Source organism: Nyctereutes procyonoides, unplaced genomic scaffold, assembly GCF_905146905.1.
Source record: "Nyctereutes procyonoides isolate TBG_1078 unplaced genomic scaffold, NYPRO_anot_genome, whole genome shotgun sequence".
In the NCBI taxonomy this organism is placed as follows: domain Eukaryota; kingdom Metazoa; phylum Chordata; class Mammalia; order Carnivora; family Canidae; genus Nyctereutes; species Nyctereutes procyonoides.
The window spans coordinates 29,808-55,534 of NW_026575093.1; the positions used below are offsets into that span (position 1 = coordinate 29,808).

Sequence of the window (25,727 nt, forward strand, 5' to 3'; positions counted from 1 at the left end):
TAAACAATATCCTAATCCTAACACTAAACCTAACCCGTACCCTAAAACTAACCCCTAACCCTATCCCTAAAGCGTACCCTAACTCTAAACCTAGCCCGAATCCTAACACTAAAACTAACCTGTACCCTAACTCTAAACCTAACCTGTACCCTAACGCTAACCCTAATTCTAACCTGAAACCTTACACTAACCATAACACGCACCCTAACTCTAACCCCTAACGCTAAACCTGACCCTGACACTGACCCTGACACTAACGCTAAACCCTAACCGTGACCCTGACTCTGACCCTAACCGTGACCTGACCCTGACCCTGACACTAATCCTTACTCTAAACTCTAAACCTAAACAAATATCCTAATCCTAACACTAAACCTAACCCGTACCCTAAAACTAACCCCTAACCCTATCCCTAAAGCGTACCCTAACTCTAAACCTAGCCCGAATCCTAACACTAAAACTAACCTGTACCCTAACTCTAAACCTAACCTGTACCCTAACGCTAACCCTAATTCTAACCTGAAACCTTACACTAACCATAACACGCACCCTAACTCTAACCCCTAACGCTAAACCTGACACTGACACTGACCCTGACACTAACGCTAAACCCTAAAGGTGACCCTGACACTGACCCTAACCGTGACCTGACCCTGACCCTGACACTAATCCTTACTCTAAACTCTAAACCTAACAAATATCCTAATCCTAACACTAAACCTAACCCGTACCCTAAAACTAACCCCTAACCCTATCCCTAAAGCGTACCCTAACTCTAACCCTATCCCGAAACCTAACACTAAAACAAACACTGTACCCTAACGCTAACCCTAATTCTAACCTGAAACCTTACACTAACCATAACACGCACCCTAACTCTAACCCCTAACGCTAAACCTGACCCTGACACTGACCCTGACACTAACGCTAAACCCTAACCGTGACCCTGACTCTGACCCTAACCGTGACCTGACCCTGAACCTGACACTAACCCTTACTCTAAACTCTAAACCTAAAAATATCCTAATCCTAACACTAAACCTAACCCGTACCCTAAAACTAACCCCTAACCCTATCCCTAAAGCCGTACCCTAACTCTAAACCTAGCCCGAATCCTAACACTAAATCTAAAACTAACCTGTATCCTAACACTAAACCTAACCTGTACCCTAACGCTAACCCTAATTCTAACCTGAAACCTTACACTAACCATAACACGCACCCTAACTCTAACCCCTAACGCTAAACCTGACCCTGACACTGACCCTGACACTAACGCTAAACCCTAACCGTGACCCTGACACTGACCCTAACCGTGACCTGACCCTGAACCTGACACTAACCTTACTCTAAACTCTAAACTAAAACAAATATCCTAATCCTAACACTAAACCTAACCCGTACCCCTAAAACTAACCCCTAACCCTATCCCTAAAGCGTACCCTAAATCTAAACCTATCCCGAATCCTAACACTAAACTAACCTGTACCCTAACTCTAACCCTAACCTGTACCCTAACCTAACCCTAATTCTAACACTAAACATTACACTAACCATAACACGCACCCTAACTCTAACCCCTAACGCTAAACCTGACCCTGACACTGACCCTGACACTAACGCTAAACCCTAACCGTGACCCTGACTCTGACCCTAACCGTGACCTGACCCTGAACCTGACACTAACCCTTACTCTAAAAACTCTAAACCTAACAAATATCCTAATCCTAACACTAAACCTAACCCGTACCCTAAAAACTAACCCCTAACCTTATCCCTAAAGCTTACCCTAACTCTAAACCTATCCCGAATCCTAACACTAAAACTAACCTGTACCCTAACTCTAAACCTAACCTGTACCCTAACCCTAACCCTAAACCTAACCCTGAAACCTTACACTGAACCCTAACCCTAAACACGTACCCTAACACTAACTCTAACCCCCTTAAAGCTAAACCTAACCTAACCTGACCTAACCCTGACACTAACTAAACACTAAACCGGAAACCTTAACGCTGACCCTGACTCTGACCTGAAACCGTGACCTGACCCTGACCTGAACACTAACCCTAACTCTAAACTCTAACCCCTAACCCTAAACCATATCCTAATCCCTAACACTAACCCTAACCCGTACCCTAACACTAACCCCTAACCTTATCCCTAAAACTGTACCCTAAATCTAAACCTAGCCCGTATCCTAACACTAAAACTAACCTGTACCCTAACGCTAACCCTAATTCTAACCTGAAACCTTATTCTAACCTGAAACTAACCATAACACGCACCCTAACTCTAACCCCTAACCCTAAACCTAAACCTGACACTGACCCTGACACTAACGCTAAAACCCTAACCGTGACCCTGACCCTGACCCTAAACCGTGCCCTGACCCTGAACCTGACACTAAACCTTACTCTAAACTCTAAACCTAAACCAATATCCTAATCCTAACACTAAACCTAACCCGTACCCTAAAACTAACCCCTAACCCTATCCCTAAAGCGTAACCTGACTCTAACCCTACCCAAATCCTAACACTAAAACTAACCTGTACCCTAACTCTAAAACCTAACCTGTACCCTAACCCTAACCCTAAACCTAACCCTAACTTCTAACCTGAACCCTTACACCTAACCATAACACCCTACCCTAACTCTAACCCCTAAAGCTAAACCTGACCCTAACACTAAACCTGAACCTAATAATGAGCCTAACCCTAACACTAAACCTAACCCTGACGCTGACCCTAACCCTGACCTGACCCTGACCCTGACCCTAACCCTGACTCTAAACTCTAAACCTAACACCTATCCTAACCCCTAACACTAAACCTAAACCTAACACTAACCCTAACACGTACCCTAACACTAAGCTTACCCTAACCTTGTCCCTAAACTGTACCCTAACACTAAAACCTAGCCCGTATCCTAACACTAAACCTAACCTGTACCCTAACGCTAACCCTAATTCTAACCTGAAACCTTACACTAACCATAACACGCACCCTAACTCTAACCCCTAACGCTAAACCTGACACTGACACTGACCCTGACACTAACGCTAAACCCTAACCGTGACCCTGACACTGACCCTAACCGTGACCTGACCCTGACCCTGACACTAACCCTAACCCTAACCCTAAATCGTAACGAAACCCTAACCCTAACCCGTACCATAACCCTAACGCTAACCCTAACCTTAATCCTAAACCGTACCCTAACTTTAACTAACTAACCCTAAATCCTAACCCTAATCCTAACCCTAAACCTAACCCTAACCCTAAACCATACCCAAACCCTAACCATAACAAGTACCCTAACCCTAACCCGTACCATAAGCCTAACCCTAACCGATACCCTAACCCTAACCCCTACCGTAATCCTAAACCTAACCCTAACCTTTATCCTAACCCTGCCCCTAACCCTAACAATCACCCGTACCATAACTCTAACACTAAAACTAACCCTAAACCTAACCTGTTCCCTAACTTAAACCCTAAACCATACCCTAACATTCACCCTAATCCTAAACTCTACCCACACCCTAACCCTAACTCGTACCCTAAACCTAACCCTAATCCGTACCCTAACCCTTTCCCATACCCTAACCTGAGCCTTAACCCTAACCCGTAACCTCAACCTAACCCAAACCCTAACCCTAACCATAACCCTAAGTCTAACCCTAAACCTAACCCTAACCCCGGACCCTAACCCTAACCCTAACACTAACCCTAACCCCTAACCCTAACCGTAACCCTAACCCCTAACCCCTAACCCTGACCCTGACCCTGACCCTTACCCTATCCCTAACCCCTAACCCTAAACCCTAACCCCTAACCCTGACCCTAGCCCTGACCCTAACCCTGACCCTGACCCTGACTCTGACCCTAACCCTAAACCTAACCCTAACCCCGTGTTGAAAAAAGAAAAAAAAAAAAAAAAAAAAAAAAAAAAAAGAAAAGGGATCCCTGGGTGGCGCAGCAGTTTGGCGCCTGCCTTTGGCCCAGGGCGCGATCCTGGAGACCCGGGATCGAATCCCACATCGGTCTCCCGGTGCATCTGGTGCATGGAGCCTGCTTCCTAGTACATGGAGCCTGCTTCTCCCTCTCCCTCTCCCTCTGCCTATGTCTCTCTCTCTCTCTCTCTCTCTCTCTGTGTGACTATCATAAATAAACAATTAAAAAAAAACATTTAGAAAAAAAGAAAAAAAAAAAAAAAAAAAGAAAAAAGAAAAGAAAAGAAAAAAAAGAAAAAAAAAAAAATAAAAAAAATAAAAAAAAAAAAAGAAAAGGGATCCCTGGGGGTGCGCAGCAGTTTGGCGCCTGCCTTTCGCCCAGGGCGCTATCCTGGAGACCCGGGATCGAATCCCACATCGGGCTCCCGGTGCATCTGGTGCATGGAGCCTGCTTCCTAGTGCATGGAGCCTGCTTCTCCCTCTCCCTCTGCCTATGTCTCTGCCTCTCTCTCTCTCTCTCTCTCTGTGACTATCATAAATAAATAAAATTAAAGAAAAAACATTTAGAAAAAAAAGAAAAAAAAAAAAAAAAAAGAAAAAAAGAAAAAAAAAAAAAAAAAGAAAAAAAAAAAAAAAAAAAGAAAAAAGAAAAAAAAAAAAAGAAAAAAAAAAAAAAAAAAAGAAAAGAAAAAAAAAAGAACTGCAAAGGAAAAGAACAGGTCATCAGACGCGGGGGACACCTTCAGGGACGTGGGGACGGGCCCCCTCACCCAACCCGGTGCCCCCCCCCCCTCAGGCATGGCACTTGGAAACACAGCAGGGCCTCAAGAATTTCTCAGGTCGAGAAATGTAGGCGGGAACTGTCTGCACAATCCCTCCAAATCCCTGACCAACCCTTCAGGACAGACATGACTCAGTGGCAACACAGCATGGCCAATGATCACCACTCCACTCTGAGCTCAGCATTTGTTTGCATCTGATTCCTTCCCAGGCAGAGCTTCCCCACAGCTTGGCCCTAGGGGAGGGCAGGCCGCCCCAGGAGCTCCACACGGCCACGTGGGGCCCAGACAGCAGCAGCCAACACCCCTCTGTGGAGATGGGAGAAGGCTGTGGGCTCCTCGAGGAGGGAACAAGCAGCCTCGGTGTGGCATCCATCCACGAGAACATTCTAACAGTTGGAGGCCCACTGACCTCCCTCCAGGGCTCACTCCTGGGGGGAAGGCACAGACCTGAACACCTGGATTCTCCAATAAAAAAGAAAAAATACATTTTTAAATGACCCTCCCCAACAGACAGTGGGGCAGGTACGACGTGAATGGACGTAGGTGTCTCTCTGCGTTTTAACATGATAACGAGGTAAGTTTTACTCTGCGAGTACCTTACCACAGTGACAATAAAGGCAAGGCCCTCACCGGGCTGACCCTCACACCGTCATCGGTAACAAGATGCACCTTGCCCAGTGCCTGTAAGGCGCCGGGCACCTTGCACACCCACCCCTACCCCCGGCCCTGCGTGGAAATCCTCACTCCTTTGGTAGTGGAGAAAGTGGGGCTGAGGGAGGTTAAGGAACTCACCCCCAGAAAGGTGGGACTTAACACTTGGTCCGCCCGAATCTGTGACACCTTGGCTATGCCACCCCAATTCTCAAGGAGGCCCCTCCTCACCTTGTGAAACCAAGTTCATGGACACTCACTCTCCCATCAGTGGCTTCTCTGTATGCCAAGCACGGGCTGTGAGGAGCCCACAGGTTCCACGCCTACCTGCTGGGTCTGCCTGGTGTCTCCCTGCTGCCTGCCACAACAGGATCAGGACATGCATGGCCACCACAGTGGTGCCGTGAGCCCTTCCTGTGCCGCAAAGCCTAGGACAGGACAGGTTGGACCGATGCCTGCCAGTCCCCACGCTACTGTCACCTTTGAGTCAGTGTGGCCCATCATGCATCTGCAGAGAGCTGGGTGACCAAGTGTGAGGCTGCTCCTTGTTACAAGCCCTGAACCCTAGGGCAGGGAGCATCCTGAGCTGTCCTATGCTACCCAGAGAATGTGCATAGGGACCACAGAAAGAGCCAGGATGGCCCCTCACAGTCACTGGAGCCCCCTAAACAGCTGCCTCCTTAGGCCCCATCTGCCTAGGAGGCCATTCTGCCCTGAAGGGCAACCCACAGGCCAACCTGCTTCTGCAGGTAGCTGGGGTGGGAAGGTGGGTTCTGCGCTGCTGCCCCAGCAGATGATGTTTACAGAAGCACATCCGAGCACAGAAAGCTGTGCAAATATTACAAGTGCCACCCCGAAGCCCAAACCGATGCCAGTGCACCAAAGAGAGGAAGACACAAAGACCAAGAAAGGAGACTACACCCATCATCACTCCAGGGGCTCTCAAGGGAAAGAGGACAGACATACCCTTCACCAAGGCCGAAGCTATTTGGAGAGCCGTTGTAGCTTGGAGATGGGGCGCTGTTCACCTGGTAGGCCATGTCAGGCCACGGGGAGCACTGTGGAAAGAGCACAGGATGGTAGTGACTCGAGGGCCATGGTGGTCAGGAGCAACTCAGGCCACAGAGCTGCAGACCCAGCTCCTATCCCTCCCATGCCAGCATCCATCAAGGCCAGCACGGGAAGCCCCTGACCCCTCAACACTTAGCCCACATCCTCCCAGGGCCCACGTGAGCCAGCGAAGCATGGGTACTAGGGCCATGCCCAAGAAACTGAGTGCGGCAGAGAAGACCTAAAATTCAGTCATTCCCAGAGCAAGCAAAGGCAGGCATGTGTCTCTGTGGGCTTCCTAGGTGTTGAGCCAACGAGGGAAAGAAACATCGTCGGTCATCTGGGTCCCTAAGAAAAGAGAACTAACAAAACAGACCAACTGCCCAGAGGCAGGTTTTACCAGGTGTAGACAAGTGCGTGTACAAGCATGAAGGAGGGAGCACTGGACACAAATAACTTCCAAACAAAAATCATCCGTGAGGTTCAGTAGTGTGGGGTGCCCGTGTGGCTCAGTGACTTAAGCGTCCAACTTGTGGTTTTGGCTCAGGTCGTGATCTCAGGATCATGAGATTGAGCCTTGCATCAGGCTCCACGCTCAACGGGGAGTCTGCTTATCCCTCTCCCTCTGCTTGTCCCTCTGCTCTCTCTCTTTCTCTCTCCCCCTAAAATGAATAGTTAAATATAAATCGAAAACAAAAAAGTTCAGTACTAAAACCTGCACTACTTGAAACATTCCAGGAGCAGCCAGCCCTCTCAGGCATCAGTCGATGCGTGTTTACTATACATCAGCCGTCCTGCTAGGAGCTAAGGGATACAAAAAAAAAAAACACGGAGGACGTGATCCTCGACCTCAAGGAACTTCTTGAGCAGAAGCCAAGGATGAACATAGGAGAGAATCGCCCAAAGAAAGCAAAGACGTACAGGTTTTGCCTGTTGGGGAAGCCAGGGACAAAGTATTCATTTCTCCCCTTCCCTGTGATGACACCGCTTTGGAGAGGGCCAATTCGAAGCATTCCTGAAGATTTCCTATCACCCACCGAACCACAGGTTGGTAAATATTTAACTCGGTTGTGCATGTGGGCTGGAATTTCTTGGTGGTAAATCCCGGAGCTGAGGAGGAAGAGCTGACAGTCACCTTACAAGGTCATGGGCCAGGCGGGGGTTTTGACCAACTGTACCACGCTCTGACAAGGGCGTGGACAGACGCTGTCTGAAGCACCCCCGGACCTCTCGTCCACCAGGGGGAAGACAGAAGAGAGTCAGGAGCAGAGAGGCTGAGGCTCGGCCTGGAAGGGAAAGGTGTCCGTAGGCAGAGGGCAGTGGGAGCGTGGAGGGCACCCTGGAGGGCCCGCACGCGAGGGGACTGGGGCCAGGGGAAAACTAACTGGTCTGAGCTCTGATTCATAAATGCAGGTCCTCGCACTGCTTTGCTGCTGAGAGTTAGACAGGCTCTTCCTGCACCAGGGCTCTCTGGTCACTATTATCCTGTGTCAGATAAAACACTGGTAACATGTCTATGCCGCTGCAAAATTACCTTCCATACTGTATCTTGTTGCAAATACCTTTCTGCATATGGCTCTCTCTCTCTCTCTCTCTCTCTCTCTCTCTCTCTCTCTCTCTCTCACACACACACACACACACACACACACACACACACACACACACACACACCAGCCAGGACCGGCCACTATTCTCTTAGATGCTCTGTGCCCTGGGCCTCATCCTTAACACAGCCTTAACTCTACCACAGCTGGGGCTGGGCCTCCTGCATCTGTGGAGGGCCTTCTGAGCAAGTCAAATTATTCAATGAACGCCCACTAGCTGGGCTGATTGCAGAACACACTGGGGAACAGTTGCTTAAAAAATACAACAGAAGAGTGCCTGGGTGGCTCAGTGGTTGTGTCTGCCTTTGGCTCAAGTCGTGATCCCGGAGTCCTGGGACTGAGTCCCATGTTGGGCTCCCTGTATGGAGCCTGCTTCTCCCTCTGCCGAGGTCTCTGCCTCTCTGTGTCTCTCATAAATAAATAAAATTGTAAAAAAGAAAAAAAAAAAAACACACAACAGACCCCAGTAAGATGTGGCACCAGCAGTGACCAGTGACAGGGGGAAGAAGAGCCTGTGACAGTGAGGGTCTCAGAAGTACGCTGGACACAAGGAGGTTTAGAGCAGGTGCTGTCAGTGTCCAGGTTAGGAGGAGACGAGTTCCAGTCTCTACTCAAACAACAAAGCGGCAAGTAGTCAACACCCCCGACCTGTAAGCCTGCTCTGAGAATGAAGCCTGCAGAGCTTTCTACCATATGCAGAACTTCACATGCACAGGGTCATTCCCTGCACCATGTGTGAAACGGCAAGAGCCCCGAGAGCACCAAATGTCCACCAGCAGGCCATCTATCTATACAACGAAGACCACGCCTCTGGGTAAAGAACTAGAAAGCTTTTTATGAACAGATGGAGAACAGACTCCAAGACAGGCTATTAAATAAAGCAATCAAGTTACAGAACAGTACGTCTATGGACACTGTTGGTTGGTATAAAAAAGGTGGGCGTGGGGCAAACATGTATGAATTGGCTTCATCGGCAGAGAAAGCTAGGCCAGATACATGGGGACCCAAGAGATGCCAGCTGCCCTGGGAAGAGACAGCTTGAGGCTAGGACAGTTTTGGGAGAGGCATTTTCTAGTGTGATAGATACACTCTCTTCTACCTTTTGAATTTTGGACCTTTATTAAAAAAAAAATTACCTGATTCTGGAAAGTACAAATGGCAGCACAGAACTGGAAGATATTTCTGAAACACCTTCCTGGCCCCCTGGCCTTATCATGTGAACACAGCTCCGGACCCAGGAATCTGCCACAATTTTATAGGCACTTTCCAAAGCAGCATTCACCCAAGGTGGGCAATTTCCCAAGAACCTAAACCAAGAGCACGCAGTCATCCTGCTCCGGGCAGAAGGCCCCAGGAGGTGCACCCCCCGGCACCAGGCCGGCTCACCTCTGTGAGAATGGTGGTCTCGTAGGATGGCTGGTACTTCTCTTTTTCTTGGGCAGTTCTTTTCTCCATCTTTTCCCAGTCGGTCTTCTGTTTCCGGTCAGCTCCCTTTGGCTACAAGTACAGAGCACAGGGGATCCGATTAGTCCAAAGTGGGCAGAGGCAGCTATCAGAGAAAGACCCAGGACTTAGAGACAGGTCCCAAGACTTGCACTCTCCCCAGGCCCCAGGAGTCCAGGCGGATCTCCGGACAGGTCGGCATCTCTCTCACCTCCCAGGCGTCAAGCACATGATCCTCCTCCTGGAGCCCCTCCCCTTCCTCACCTGAGGGAACTCACAGCCTGCTACGGGGTCCTGCCACTCAGTTACTCAGGGGAAAATGCTTGGAAACAATCTTTACCACAGACAAAACCCTTGGCTGCCACAGCAAATCCCAGTGCATTCCTTGAGTTACGGGTGGAGGGCAAAAGAAAGTAGAAGAAGTCAAAGCTGCTGCTGGGAGTTTGGGAGTCTGGTCTGCACCTGCATGCTGGGAAATCCTGGATGTGTCACGAAGGCCTCCTGACCTCCCAACTCTCCAGGATTATCTGCAGCTCCCTGTTTGCACGCCCCATACAGGGTAAGACCTCCAACCTCACAGAGCCTATCCTGGGCGCCCAGCAAATGTGAACAACTTGCAGAGGGGCCCAGGTCTCACAGGCACTACCATTTCTTTCATTTATAGGTATGGAAACTGAGGCACAAGTGACTTGTCAAGAATGGAGAGAAACCTGCTCTGGCTGCTTGGGGGCCTGGGAAAAAAAAAAAAAAAACTCGAAGTAGAACCAAGTACTGACCAGGCAAAGAATCCAAGAGAGAATGCCCAGGGATGTGTACCGCCACCAGGCTGGCCATGGTGGCCCTGCTCATGCGGATACTCTGGACATCCTGTGACTATCACCTGTGAGAGTTCACAGCCTGGTTGGTGGCTTCAGACATTAAGACTCCAAGCAGCCCCAGAGCCCCAGAACTGAATGGTCTCAGCGCACATGCAGCGGACTGTGCACGGTGCGCAGATAGTGAAAACCACCTGTCCTCAAGCTCAGTGTCACCTTCAGGGACTTTCATCCCAGTATGCACCTTCTTCAGGCCACACAACTTTTGGTTTCCAGATCAAGGGCACTTTAGAAAACGGCCCCCAGGGTGATGTGATACCCACATTTGATGGAGGCGGGTTTGCAGGGGGTCCTCTGGGGACAGGAACGACATATCCAGTGTCCAGAGAAGGAGCCAGGCACAGTATCCATACCCCCATCACCTGCCTCCCAGCCCTAACAAGAGGCTCTTCCTCCCCTTCCAGAAGCCACGAGGCAAGCCTGCATATGGGGAAGGCACTCGCCTGGTGAGGCCTGTGGAGAGCTGGCTGGTCAGAGAGGGGTCTTGCCTGTCCTGTCAGAGGCCCCGACACCCCCATAGAGCCCCAGGGCCTGGCTCCAACAAGTGGGAGGCTTCTAGTGACGGGGGTGACTGGGGGAAAAATGACAGCCAGGTTAGCCAGACTCCACCCGGAGCTTGCGCACACCTGCTTGAACTGCCTCTGTGACAGGGCTGGGGTGCGTGGGGTGCCCACACCTCCTCCTCAGGCATTCGAGAAGCCAGTTTCAGGTGACAGGGGCCCCTGCGCCCCTGCAGGAGATGCCAAAGCCTTCCTTGGGTCACTCAGACAAGGCAGCTTCCAGACCAACTCCTCAGTGATAGCTAGTGTACGGTCCAGGAGCCTGGTGCGCAGAGTCCTCACCCCTGAGCTTCTTCCTCGAGGTGTAGAAAGGGGAGCTGGCAGGGGGTCCTGGGAAAGCCAAGGCACTCTGCAGGGCAGGGCAGGGCAGGGGGCGTCATACAGACACTATCCCTCCCTCCTGCTGCCGGTCTGCATCTGAGCCCCAGATATCCACAGGGTGCCACTGGACCCGAGGACCACAGATGTGGTCTGTATATGATGATGAGGACAGAGGTGTGACCAGGACCAGGCAAAGACATCCGGCCACACAGCTGTGGGGCTGTCCATGGGAAATCAGACCCACGAGACCCTGTAGCAGACAGCACCTAAGACCACAGGCCATGGTGCCCGCTGCACAGGGGCTCCTCAAACATGGCCACATCCTAATCCCCAGAACCCGAGGCTGTCACTTCACAAGGCAAAGGAAGTAAAGCTGCAGGTGGAATTAGGATTGCTAGCAGTGTGATGTGGAAACAGGAAGATTATCCTGAGTCATCCCAGGGGGTCCAGCACAATCACAGGGTCCGTAAAAGTGGACAAGGGAGGGAGGAGAGGAGGCTGGGGCGATGTGACCAGAGAAGAGCCCAGCCACTCTTGCTAGCTCCTAGGACAAGTGGATGTGGCCTGAGGAATGCAGAGGCCTCTAGAAGGCAGCAAAGGGAAGGAGAGGGAGCCTCCAGAAAAGAATGCAGCCCTCCTCCTCAACGCTTGACTTTAGTCCAGTGAGACCATCAGACTTCTGACCCCGGGGCCTGAAAGGTAGTAAGTGCATGTGGTTTGAAGCCACTAAACGTGTAGCCATTCGTTACAGCAGCAACAGGAAACCAATATCCCAGGTTGGATTTCAAGGCATCGCCGTCCTGAAGCAGGTTTCTGAAGGGTGCTGGCGCTCTAGCACGAAAGACAATCGCGTGCTGCTCCCACCACAACCAGTACCTTCCCACCTAGGGCAGCATCACTAACTGAGCCGGGGCCCCCCCTCCCTCACCCTTGTGGATGCCACAGGCTCTGCTGCGACCCTGCAACTCCGCACTCCGCAGGCCATGCAGGACCCTGAGTTGCATCATTGGCCGCCAATATCTTTCAGAAGTATGGGTCCAGACAGAGGAAAGTAGTTAATAGGCAGGGGCTGGGCAAGAAAGGAAAAGAGAGGCGGTTCCTCCAAACATGTTTCTTTCTCCAACAGGAGGTTACTGCAGAGGGAGAGAGGGCCTTGGGCCCTCCATGGGAACGTCTGTGGCCGGGCCTCCTGCACGGGACGGGGTGTCCTGACTTGATTTTTAAGGAGAATCAAACCGGCAACTACAGAATCTGTGGCCAACTACAAAGTGCTGGGGAAGATAAGGAAAACCTGAAAACGTGCAAATCCAGACAGTCTTACAAGGCAGAGCTGGGCACAGCCATCTGTGATGATCTGTGATGGAGGACAGAAGGTGCCCCACACCAAAGGACACCCGAAGCGGGCAGGCCCGTCACCCCAGGGCGCGTGGCTCATGCTCCTCAGGGGTCCAGGTAGAAGCCCCAAGCCAACAGGACGCCGAGTTCCCTGCTGGCCTCCAGCAGGAATCCCAAAGGTCAATGCACTGCTGTCACTGTCCAGCACAGGCAGGGACCCGTGGATTCGGCGGCCACAGGTGGAACGTGGCAAGGACGTCCTACCTTAAACACCTTGATCTGGCAGCTGGCCGAGTGCCAGTGTTCTGTGTACTCCCCATTCTCATTCTGCTTAAATGTATCGATCTGCACTCGGAAAGGCACTCCCTCTCACCCCCGTGCTTCCTGGGGGTGAACTCCGTGCTGATGCAGTGCACCTGGAAGGGGAAATGTGGGCCAGAGCCAAGAAGAGAGGAGTGGGGACAGGCCCTGGACTCCCAAGGGGCCCCTCGCCAAATGGAGGTTTCCATCCCGCACCATCAGGTCCATAGCTGCCTCGGCCTCGGCCTCCCCACTCCCCACGCACACTCCACCAGGGTGATGCCCTCTCTGTCCCCTCCACCCTTCCCCTGTTATAAAGGGCACACCCTCTCCCCTTTGTCCCTCGACCTCAGAGGCCCTGCCTGACCAGCTACGTCCTCGCCATCGCTCAGGCCCATGGACCCTCACTCCCTCCTCTCCCCTGGCAGATCCCACAGACTGCATAGCAGGGATCCCCGCCTGGTGCGTGTCCGAGTTACTCGGGCCAGGCCAGGAGCAGGAGCAGAAAGTTGGAGCCATTTCTATGTTTCTACGTAAGTATGTGCTACAGAAAAAGGCACTGGGTAACATATTTATTATCAGAATACTATAAATACTCCAATAATATATATTATTGTGCTAATACAGTAGTATTATAATAACTTTAAAGTACAGTAAGAATATTATAATCATGTTAAAAAAAAGATCACTAACTTTTACTGAGCAATTACTATGGACCAGGCACTGCAATAATGACTTTATGTTCATTATCTGATTTATAAGACAAGTGAAAAAACTAAGAGGTTCAGAAAGGGACATAGAGAGAGAACGAGAGAGTGCGTGTCAGCCCAGAAGCACGGCGGCCCCGCCAGGCTCCTGGACCATGCCAGGTGCTTGATCATGAAACAATTAATTTAATCATAGAAACTATCATGGAAAAAAATTTATTACCTAATATATACGCGAGGGCACACTTATTTTGTAACAAGCTTACATATTGTTAAGCAAAACCCACACAGTATTCTACAACATGCCACGTCCTTTCCTAGCTCTGGGGACCAACTAGCTCCACGACTGAGCCACACTCCTGTAGCCTCCTCCCCTTCAACGTACATCCCCGCAACATAGAACAGGAGCCCGTTGGGGCCCTGCAGGTGGACTGTTTTGAGGAACGACATGCATGCAGGCCCCAAAACTCTGGCTTCCCCCGAGAACACCCTCCCTCCCACTTACCTGAATGAATGCAGAGGCTCTCTTTGAAGGGTCCCACAAAAATTCGACTGCATTCAGCTGTGTCGGGCTGGCCCTGGGGTCCAGAGATACCAACAGACGGTGGAATATCTACACATACACACACACACACACATACACATACACAAAAGTGCAATTGTCAGCCACTCCCAGAGGCTTAGGGAAGGACTCTCATTACAGGTCCAAATTCCTTAACCACAATTTGAAATGCCGAAAGTTCTGAAAACTAAGTTTTGCATAACTCATTTGGCAGAAAGCCCAACGTGAACTGCCACAAAGCTATTCGGAGTTCTTTGTCCCATTTTGGGTGAACGGACATTTTACCCTGCTGCAGCAAAAATTAGTGTACTGGATGGCCTGCCAGAGGCATTACCTGGAGCTAGGGATCGACACACCCTGTTGCCATTCTAAAACTTCTAAATTCCAAGACACACCTGGCTCCCAGAGTTACAGGTAAAAGACTATGGATCAGCGCCTAAGACCTCAAAACTCAATTTCTGTTGCCCATCCCCGTGATGCCCATGCTTCCCTTCGTCACAGATCAGAATCCTTTAGGGCAGGGCCTTCTGCAATGCTTTCCCTGAAATCCCTGATGGCAGAGCTCTGAGTTAGAAATCCCCTGAGGGCAGGCCTGGTGCCAGCTCGCACAGTGTTTTACCTGAGGCAAGGGTACACTAAAGTGTCCTAGCGAGGCATGCATCCGACAGCATCAAGAAGAACCCCAATGTTTCTTGGGGTTCCCAATGAACTTGGAGTGCCCTTGGGCCCCGCGTGGCCCAGCAGACTCACCAATGTCCAGGATTCGGTCCCGGGCCGGCTCCGCCGCCATCCCTCCAGCTGCTGGTGCTCTGTGTACTGCAGTCGGCGGTCGTGGAAAACCACCTGGATGATGCTCTAGGGAGGAGAAGCCAGTAGGAGACAGCTAAGTATGGGGCTGACAAGGACCCAAGAGAACTTCCCACCAGGGAAAATCTCCCACCTTTCAAGACTAAGACCTCTCCTTCCAGAGCCTTCCTTCCCAGCTCTCAAGCTCTGCATGCTTCTCCCCCCTCAGAACCCCAATCATAGGACAGTGAGAATGAGGACTATCCCCCTTTTCCAGAATTACTAAGTGCTTTACATACACAGCTAACCTATATATCTTTTTGTGCCAATGAGCCAACTGAAAGCTCAGGACGATTCAGTAAGTGGCAAAGCCAGGATCAAACCTGAGTTCATCCAGCCCAGAGCCCACTCCATCAGCCCATGCCCCCCCAGCTCTTAGCACTGCCAGCTTGCCCTCAACTGCCTGGACAACACGTTCCAGGGACCAGGAACCCCTCCCACTCCAGGGCTCTCCCCAAACCGCCCAGGCACTCCTGACCCCCACCACCAGCAAGCCCAGACCTCTCAGACCCCCAAGACCTCCTGGGGAGGGAGGGTGGTCCCACAGCCTTGCCTTGACATATTTTGTGTTCAGATCTTGAAAGTCTCCCAACTTCCGATTCTCCAGCAGTCAGATTTCATAAGATTGGCCTAGAAGGGGGTTAACAGTACACATTCCATTTCTGATGGGTTTCAAACCTGGAGTTCACCCAGAGGGAGGCCTTCTTGACCTCCTGAGTGACCACCCAAGCCTCATGGCCCCAGGGGACAGAGCAGTCAGTCCATGGCCAACTCAGATGGCTCTCTGGACTGCACACCCCCATTTCTCCCAGCCTGGTTGTGCCTAAGACACCCTAGGTAGCATACCATGTGTCCCCCAAAACACAGCAGCACCTCTACAGTTTTCAAAGAAAGAGAATTCAACAAAATGGAGTTAAATGTTAAGAACAGAAGCTTCATGTTTCTTTAGAAAGCTGCCCCTGCCCACCCTCCCCGGTCACTTGGATGGAGACACAGCCACCCACTCAGATCCTGTTACAGTAAATAATCTGACCATACCCTTCCAAGAGCAGGTTAAAGGAATGAGTAAAAGCCTGTTAAACATTGTCTCTAATTGCAGAATGAAAAGCATTTTCCCAACTTAAAAGATTTCATGTATTTAAGGGGTTGTGGGGATTCTATTTGGTGACATATAACCTAGCACAAGCTAGTCAAAGAATCGCATGGAGAAAAGACTCATCCTTAGTAACAGGGAGAACCTGGATCTATGAATTACAACCATGAACAACCTGGATGAAATACATGTTTTATGAGGAAATAAAATACAGTCTGAATAAATAGGATACGCCATGTTCCTAGACAGGAAGACCACTTACTGAACGATGTCGTTTTTCCAAATTAAGTTAGTGTAACCACAGCTCTAAAACGCCCATACACATTTCACAACTTAATAAAGGATGTTTTACAAATTAAGAGAACATGATTTGGTGGTGGTATGGTAAATCTGATTGGCTGCTGGAAATTTTTTTTTAATTTTTAGGTAAGACTAGACTCACAAGAAGTAACAAAATAGTACAAAGGGGTCCTGAATACTTGTCCCCCAGTGTCGCCAGTGGTGGCATCTGAGGTAAGTATGATACATCATTGAAACCAGGAGCCTAGGGATGCCTGGGTGGCTCAGTGGTTGAGCATCTACCTTTGGCATGGCTTGTGATCCTGAGGTCCGGGAATCAAGTCCTGCATTGGGCTCCTCGCAGGGAGCCTACTTCTCCCTCTATGTCTCTGCCTCTCTTTCTGTCTCTCTCATGAATAAATAAATAAAATCTTTAAAAAAAAGAAAGAAAGGAAGGAAGGGAGGGAGGGAGGAGGGAGGGAGGGACAAACGAACGAACCAGGAGCCTGACCATGGTTCAATGCAATTCAACTAAAAGTCTCACATAGATCTCCCTCGGTTTTGAGGTTTTACTCAACTCATAGCAAACAGCAAAACAAGTTATCACTGGACTAAAGTCAACTTTCTTAAGGTTTTATGTGAACATGAATCATACCAGACACTCAATAGAGAAGGATTTTCTGAAACTAAAATTGGGCAAAAGGGAAATCTACCTATACTAAAATCTCTCTCCCTCCCTCTCTCTATATATATATATACACACACACACGTGTATTTATATGTATATGTATAGACACACGCATATATATGAATGAAACTTAAATGCAAACAACAAATTAGGAACAGCACAAACCCAGTGGCAAGCAGTTTTAAAATAGCTAAAACAGCCATTAAAAAAAATACTAAGACCCCCTGTGGCAGGTGGAATGCTGCTCCCTCCCAGAGAAGATATATCCAGATCCTCATCTCCAGAACCTATGAATGTTACCTTGTATTTGGAAAAACAGTCTTTGCAGATGCAATTAAATTAAGGATACTGAGATAAGGAGATATTCCTGGATTATCTAGAGGTCCCTAAATCTAATGACAAGTGTCCTTGTAAGAGACACACAGAGAAGACAGAGAGAAGAGGAGGTGACGTGACCAGCAGAGATTGGAGGAACACAAGCCAAGGGACACCTGGAGCACCCAGAAGCTGGAAGATACAGAGAATGGATTCTCTCCTCAAGCTCCAAAAAGGACCACGGCCCTACCAGATTTCGGACTTCTAGCCTCAGGAACTATGGGAAAATAAACTTGTGGTGTTTCATGTTAAGCCAACATGTTTGTAGTAATTTGTTAAAGCAACCACAGGAAGCTAATATACTACTCCTTGCAATGAATAATAGAACCAAAGAACATGCAATTAAATCACTCATTCCAAATATCTACCAACAACTACTACGAAGTGCCACATGAATCCTAGGGACTTGGGAGATGAGCAGAATGGACATAGGGCTGTGTGTCACAGAGCTCGTCCCCATGGCTCCCTCCAGGCCTGGAGATGAGGCTGACCACGCAGAGAAACACCCACTCGGCAAGCGCCCTTCTCAGCTTCAACCAGCCCCTGGGACAGGACCAGCAGACACAGCGATGCACCAAGCCCCCATCCCCCTCAGGACAATGTGCTGGGGGCCCTTCCCATCAGAGGGAGGAGGCACAAACCCCAAACTCTTGTCCTGCCCACTTGCCAGTTCAGGAGATGCAACTCATAGAAGGGTCTTGCTGACCTAACCAACACATCTAGCTTTCTGAAAAAGCCAGATTTTTACATACATTTCCGGGCTCCTGAGCCAACACTCCATTAACAGCAACACAAAATGGAACCTCACACACCCTAACTGGTTTTTCCAGTGTCCTCCACCTTCTCCAAAGAAAAAAACGTAGCCAGCTCTGGCATGAGGCCTGAGGCCCAAGTGGTCATCACCACAGGTTTACAGGCGCCCCAGGGCTCAATTAATACGACCTGGGCTCTGCAGGGCAGCCCCAGCTCATGCACACCGGAGGCCCCGCCTGCCCCATCCCAGGCTGAACACAGAGATTGGAATCCACGCTAGCGGGTCCCTAGGCCCGGGGCTATGGCCTCCTCCACCTGCTGCAGAGACCTGACTCAGGCGCTTCCCCACCACCTCTCCCATCTCCAGTCCCTGTCCCTTCCTCCCATGCACACCCATTCTGGAGCCCCTCCCTCACATGCCTGCCCCGATGCCAACACCGGGGCCAGGCCATCCTCCCCAAGCCCAGATCTCACACACAGTGCAGTGCCATCAGAAGGCCATGGTTCATGGTAACACACACTGAGGAGCAAGGTCACAAAAGTGGAACTGACCCAGGGCACGGGGCACCTCTCTGTTTCATCAGCATCATTTTGGGACGTGGGTGGGAGCCACGGAAATTGGGCTCTGTGAAGGCACAACATGTGTCTCCTTTGCTCACCACTGCACTGTGTAACGCACAGTAGGTACTCAGCAAGTGCTTAAATGTGACTTCCTATTCTTTATACTGCTGTTCTCTGCTACAATTATAGGGTTTGCAAAACTAAGACACACTCTTGCCCTCAAAGGTAGGCAGTCTGGGGCATACCATACCACACAGGAGAAGCTCTTATAGAAGGCAGAATTTGAAACACCTCCAGAAGAGACAACAAAGATCCAAAGTTGGGCAACACTCAGAGAATGGGGAAGGGGGGAGGGTGAAAAAAGGTCTGAATCAAGAGATAACATTTAAGACGGACTTTGAAGAGTGTGCAGGATTTCTATAGGGGAGGGGATGAATGAATGAGCAATCCCAAGCAAAACTGGGGCAAGGTGGTAGGAGGGGGGAGGCATACCTCTGGGAAACAAGAACTAGCAGCTTCCATTCACTGGGTGCTTACCTAATGGCAAAGTCCTGCTCGGGTATTAACTCACCTGAAGCTCAGTGCAAGTCAACAGTTTGTGACAGGGGCAGCTGAGGATCCTGAGCCCCGCTGAGAAGAGGAGGTAGGGTCGGAGAGGTTACCTGACTTGGGCAAGCATGCACAACTAAGAAGTGGCAGAGCCAGGAGCAGAACCTAAATCTGTTTCCAGAACCTACCACATCCCACCTGGTGGGTGCTATTTGCTGGACAGAGGACATCTGTAGTTCTAAATGATACTCAACTTCCCTCTTCTGGAAGGCATCAGATTCCACCTTGCACACTGACTAAAATTTACCTACAGTGTCTCATGGCATATAAACCATCCCCAACCCAAGTTAAGATGGGTTTTTCTCTTTCTTTCTTCTCTCTAGGATTAGCAATACAGATGATTCCTAGGAAGACCAAATCAACTTGATGGGCAATCCTGGATGTGGCATGTTAGCTCCATTTCCTGATGTGTAAAATATGCTATCTCCCAGGGTGTCTGGGTGGCTTAGTTGGCTAACTGTCTGCCTTTGGCTCAGGTCATGATCCCAGGGTCCTGGGATCAAGCCCCACATCAGGAACCTTGCTCAGCAGGTAATCTGCTTCTCCTTCTCCCCTCTACCCCACCCCCACTCATGCACACACGCTCTCTCACTCTCTCTCTCAAATAAATAAATACAATCTTAAAAAAAATCCTATAAAAAATATTCTGCTTCCCAAATTCTAAACAGTGATCTGGGAAGAAAAACAAGTACTACAGGAAATAACAGTAAAGCCTGTTCTAATTTCAGAATTGTAAAATGTGGCAAAAGAAGAAGTTGGCCCTAGAATCAAGCAAATAGGGTAATAAGTAACTATCATTTAGTTTCTGTACAGCTATATGCCAGGACATTGCCAAGCCCGTTATGTACACTATCTGATTTAGTCCTCTCAGGAGTCCTATGAGGAAAACTCATTATTACCCCCATTTTATAGATGAAGAAATTAAAATTATGATCCAGAGAGGTTAAGAATCTTGGTGAAGATCAAACCTGGGTCTGTGAGGCTCCAAAGACTGATCACTTAGCCGAACTACTCCATACAGTCTCCAATAGCTTCAAAAGTCCCTTCTGGTTCTAACATTTAAGGAGTCCCTCTATTATATTTCCTCCTGAATGTCTATATTTATCTTATTTTATGACCCTCTCCCACATATTTAAGCCCTCTCCTTCCCTCAAGGCTCAAATCCCTAATCCCCTCTAACCTCAGTTCCCAGAACCAAGATGCACCTTCGAAGTCTGATGAACACGTAACCACACTGTGGCATAAGGCCTGATACTTGTTTTCCTATGATAAACTTGTCTCCCTGAACCACATAATCCTACTCCATTTAGAATACTCCGAAGACATAAGGTTATAGCATCTAAAACCATGTCATTTTCAGCATGCAAACAAATAGACTAAAAGAAAAGAATAAAGTACCCAGAAAAAGACTTTTAGATACTTGGAAACTTGATCTATGACAATGAGAGAAAACACAGCATGTGTGTGATAACTGGTTATCAAAGATGGAAAAAATACTTCCCTACCTCACACCATATATAATAATTCTAGGGGAAAGAAACCCATAAAATAAAAGCAAAACCTTAGTATTTCTAAAGAAAATAGGAGACTCTTTCACGACTGTGGGGTAGAAAAGGATTTTTTTACGTAGACACAAATACACAAAGGAAAAACTAGGTTCCTTACATTATATAGGAAAATGATGTTAAAATTTATATTGAGACATTTTTGAAAATGGCAGGGGTGGGGTGCCTGAATGCCTCAGTCGATTGAGCATACAACTCTTGGTTTCAGCTAAGGTCATAATCCCAGAGTCGTGAGATCAAGTCCTGCATCAGGCTCATGCTCAGCACAGAGCCTGCTTGTCCCTCTCTCCCTCTGTTCCTCCCCCAACTCGTACGCTCTCTCCCTCAAATAAATAAATAAAATCTTAAAAAAAGAAAATGCCAAGTGTGCTATTAATAATTACACAGTCTGTGTAAGTGGGGACTGACCTGGAAAACTGGGCCATAATGATCACCCTATGGAAAGAGAAAATGATCCGCACGTGAAAAAATGCTGATCTCTACAAGTATGCAGGATAATGCAAAGTAAGGGTAAGATACCATCTTACATCCATCAGAGGGGCAAAAACTATAGTCTGATAATATCAAGTGTTGATTACAATACAGAGAATGGGTACTCTGGGGCACTGCTGATAGATTATATTGATATAACCATTTTGGAGAAGTCTGGCAAAAAAAAAAAGGTTTCATTAAGGATGTACAAACCCTTCAGTCAGGCAAATCCTATTCTAGGGGCATATCCTAAAGAAGCACTTGATGTATGTTAGGAAACAGACAAAAATTGCTCACTGTGGCATCACTCATTAAGGGGAAAAATTGTCAACAACCTATATATCCAGCACTAGCAAAAGAGATACATTAATTCTTTCATTTGACTTAGAATGAGTGTCATTCTAACTGCACACAGAACTTAAAATGAGCACTCTAGAGACACACACCAACATAGAGAAATCTTCATAATATTAAGCAAAAAAGGTACATGGTAAGGACGCCTGGCTGGTTCAGTCTAGAGCATGCTACTCTTGATCTCAGGGTTGTAAGCTCAAGCCCCATACTGGATATAGAGATCACTTAAAAATAAATAAATTTTTAAGAAAAGGTTAATGGTGACACATAAGAAACATAATATAAAGTTTAAAGACAAAGAAAATGATGCTGTTAGTTTCTAGGGTTAACTATACAAGGAAGTAAAAAAAAAATTAAGAATCTGAGTGGAGATTCAAACAAACGCCAACACCAACACAAGTGGTTTTGCTTCTGAGGAGGGAGGAAAGGCAATAGCTGTAGAGAGAGGTAAAATCAGAAGCAAATTTGGCAAGGCTGACACTGTGTTGGGCACATGAGTATTTGTTCTCTTATTCTCTGTAGTATACAATCAATCTGAAATTAAAACATTTCTCTCTCTCTCTCTCTCTCTCTCTCTCCTCACACACACACACACACACACACACACACAAAACATGACTGAGTGGAGGAAGAACACTTGGAGCCAGCTGTCATTTGCACTGCACTACAGCTGTGTTCTGACTCCCCGCTCCCACCTCAGAGGGAGGATCCCTTGGACTCCATTACTCAACAGTCACCATGTACCCCCATGCCACCCACTTTGTGCCAGTGACATGCTGGGCGCAGGGCGTTCCAAGACGCTAGCAGGGATAGCCTTCACCACACTCAGTTACACACCACCCCACAATTTTGGCACTCAAATAAACTGCCTGTAAGTGAGGAGCCTTTTTATTTAATCAACTCACTTTTTAAACTTAGTTTTTAAAAGTGTATAGCAGGGGCATCTGGTTAAGCATCTGCCTCCAGCTCGGGCCACAATCCCAAAATCCAGGGATCAAGCCCTACGTTGGGCTCCCTGCTCAGTGTGAAGTCTCCCTCTCCCTCTGCCTCTCCCCACTGCTCGTGCTCCCTCTCTCTCTCTCAAATAAATAAATAAAACCTTTAAAAAAAGTGTATACCATACCTGCATACAGAAAATGCTTATAAACAGTAACTAAAAATTACAGAGATACGTACCTACCAGTGCTCTCCTGCATATTCCCAAAACTACCGTGGGAAGCTGATCAGCACCCAGGTTTAGAGTCTGGGCTGATAGCTGCACCCACCACTGACTCACCGGTAAATCACTCCATTTGTGAGCGTCAGTCTCCACATCTCCAAAATGTGGACAATCCTGGTGCTTGAGGCAGAGGGGCTGTTGGAGGATCGAAGGCACACCAGCAGAGAGTGGTCCACAGATGTTCGGCTGGATCTCAAAACTCCCAGTGGTGAGGACACTGGCACACAGTGGACCACACTGGTGCCTGCTGGCCAGTGGTGGTCATTCTACAGCCTCCCCCAAAGCCTTTGGGGCAATTCCCTCCAATATCCCTGGCCACATCCTCTGTGTTGGAGCTGTTAAAGGCGTTCTGAAGGGAAGGAGCCCAAGGCTCAGCATCTGATGATGTAAACTAGCTCTTAGCAGGTGGCCGCTAGGCCAACCCAGCCCGGAGCTGCTGAGCCGCCAGGAGCGGCATGAGCCAGAGGAGGGGCAGTCACAAGCTCCACATCCACCTTCCCACCCTGACCAGCAGAACCCTGGTTACCCCGACCCTCCCATCTTGGCACTCCAGCCTTTAGTCCTCAGGGTATAGTGGGGACCCCTCAGCTGAGCTGGGACTCAGTTGGCAGCTGGGCCACATCCCAAAGAATGGTTTGGACCCTGCCAACAGGCCCTGATCCCATTCCCAAAGGTGTAGACTCTTCTCTCTACGCCAACCTTAAGACTGTGCCCAAGCTCCGCCCCTCTGCCCTTCCTCACTTCCACCTCACACCTTGGTAGCAGAAAGGGAGGAAGGAGGGCAAGGATCATATGGCATATAGAAGAAATACTTCTTTTCCAAGGAGGATAGGTTTGGCACTTTACCTTGCACCCAGTCCAGACAAGTACTCAACAGACCTTTGTTTTCTCCCTCTTCCCTCACAAGCCCTAGTATCTAACACCTTCTAGCCCAGACATCAGCCAACTTTCTCCCTAAATGGTCAGACAGTGACTATGTTCAGCCTTGTGGGCCATAAAATACCTGTCATAACTACCTGACTCTGTCACTGTAACAAGGAAGCAGCCATAAACATGTGAATGAATGGGTGTGGCTTTGTTCCAATAAAACTTTATTTATAGACATTGAAATCTGAATTTTTATATAATGTTCACCCTTTCCCCTGACCTCTTCCTCCCCTCAACTTCTTTTGATGCTTTGCAGCTTTGCCCTTGGCTTTCTTGCACGATGCCTAAGTCAGAGCACCTCAACTGGACTGGAAGCTCTGAGGGACAGGCCTGCTACTGAACCAGAGGTTTGTGTACACACACATACCACCCCCTTGTACAGTACTGGCATGTGACAGGCTTGTAATTAATGATAGCAGAATTTGATATTAAATTCCCTAAAGCAAATAACAGAGCTAGAACTAGTCACCAAAGCAAGAAGGACATGATGAAATGCTCAGCCTCCCTAATGGTCAAAGAAATGCCAAGTGGCAATAACGCAATGCCAGTTTCAGCTATCAGTCTGGCAAAAACTTAACTGATTGCTAGCATCCCCAAAGGGCAAAATATGGGGCTGGATGTGGGAGATGTTACATCACAACCTACTAGATATTTTGACAATTACCCATCAATATTGAAGATACACACAGTCTATGATACAAATACCCCATAAAGAAGTTGCTGAATAGGGATCCCTGGGTGGTGCAGCGGTTTGGCGCCTGCCTTTGGCCCAGGGCGTGATCCTGGAGACCCGGGATCGAATCCCACATCAGGCTCCCGGTGCATGGAGCCTGCTTCTCCCTCTGCCTATGTCTCTGCCTCTCTCTCTCTCTCTCTCTCTCTGTGACTATCATAAATAAAAATAAAAACTTAAAAAAAGAAGTTGCTGAATAATATGTACACAGATGATTTTGTACTTTTATTTTAAAATGTTCTACACATCCCCTTATATTTGTGAACCTAATATAATGCATCTAAAATTAGATCCTAATATAATACTAGAGAAGGACCTTCCCCTCTTAAATTATATACATCTTTAGTATTAACTTTAAGACTAGGAATACATTACACATGAATTTGAGAAAAAACACAAAATAAAGAGTAGGGAATGTAACAGATGTCCACAGTGACAATGATTGGTATTTTTTCTTCTAGTGTCAGGCCAGTACCAAAACCCAACCAGACAGGTGGGCATCTGGGGGAAAACAATCTTCGTCCAATAAACACAACACCAAACACATGCAGAAGAGGGCAGACATAGGAAGGTCCCTTCAACCCAGCGTCTCTCTGGGAGACACCCCAAGAACCCACAGTGTGATAAGACTGTGCACATTTTAGAGGTGAGGATACCAAGGCCCTGAGAGGTAGTGATGTGCCCCAGGTGACACTGCAAGTTAATGGCAAAGACTCCGCAGCCTGTGGAGACAGGACAGGAGAAGGGAAGGAGGCTAGGGTCAGGTCAGAGGCACTGGAGTTGAGCTCAGACCCTCTCGTGTCTTGGCAAGTCCTGAACCTCTCTGCATCTCCCCCTCTACATCTGCAAAATATTCTTTTGCAGAATGGTTGTGAGATTAAATGAGGTAATGTACTTCCAGCCTGGCAGGTAGTAAGTACTCAACAAGTACCAGTCACAATTAGCACTTAAAACGAGTATTTTATGCTCTCAGGTACTCACCCCCATCCGTGCACTCACCACTGTACTCAGTGCTGCACAGATGGACTCCTCCGGCCTTCACAACAGCTCCGTACACCAGTGACCCAGCCACCCAAGGCCATTCAAGGTCACAAAGTCAAGAGGCAA

General features: G+C 48.6%; 1 pseudogene; it reads right to left on the minus strand.

The window, feature by feature from the left end:
* Positions 1-6,229: 6,229 nt before the first annotated feature.
* Positions 6,230-25,727, minus strand: part of LOC129514736 (transcription factor CP2-like protein 1) — a 41,323-nt pseudogene continuing 21,825 nt past the window's right edge.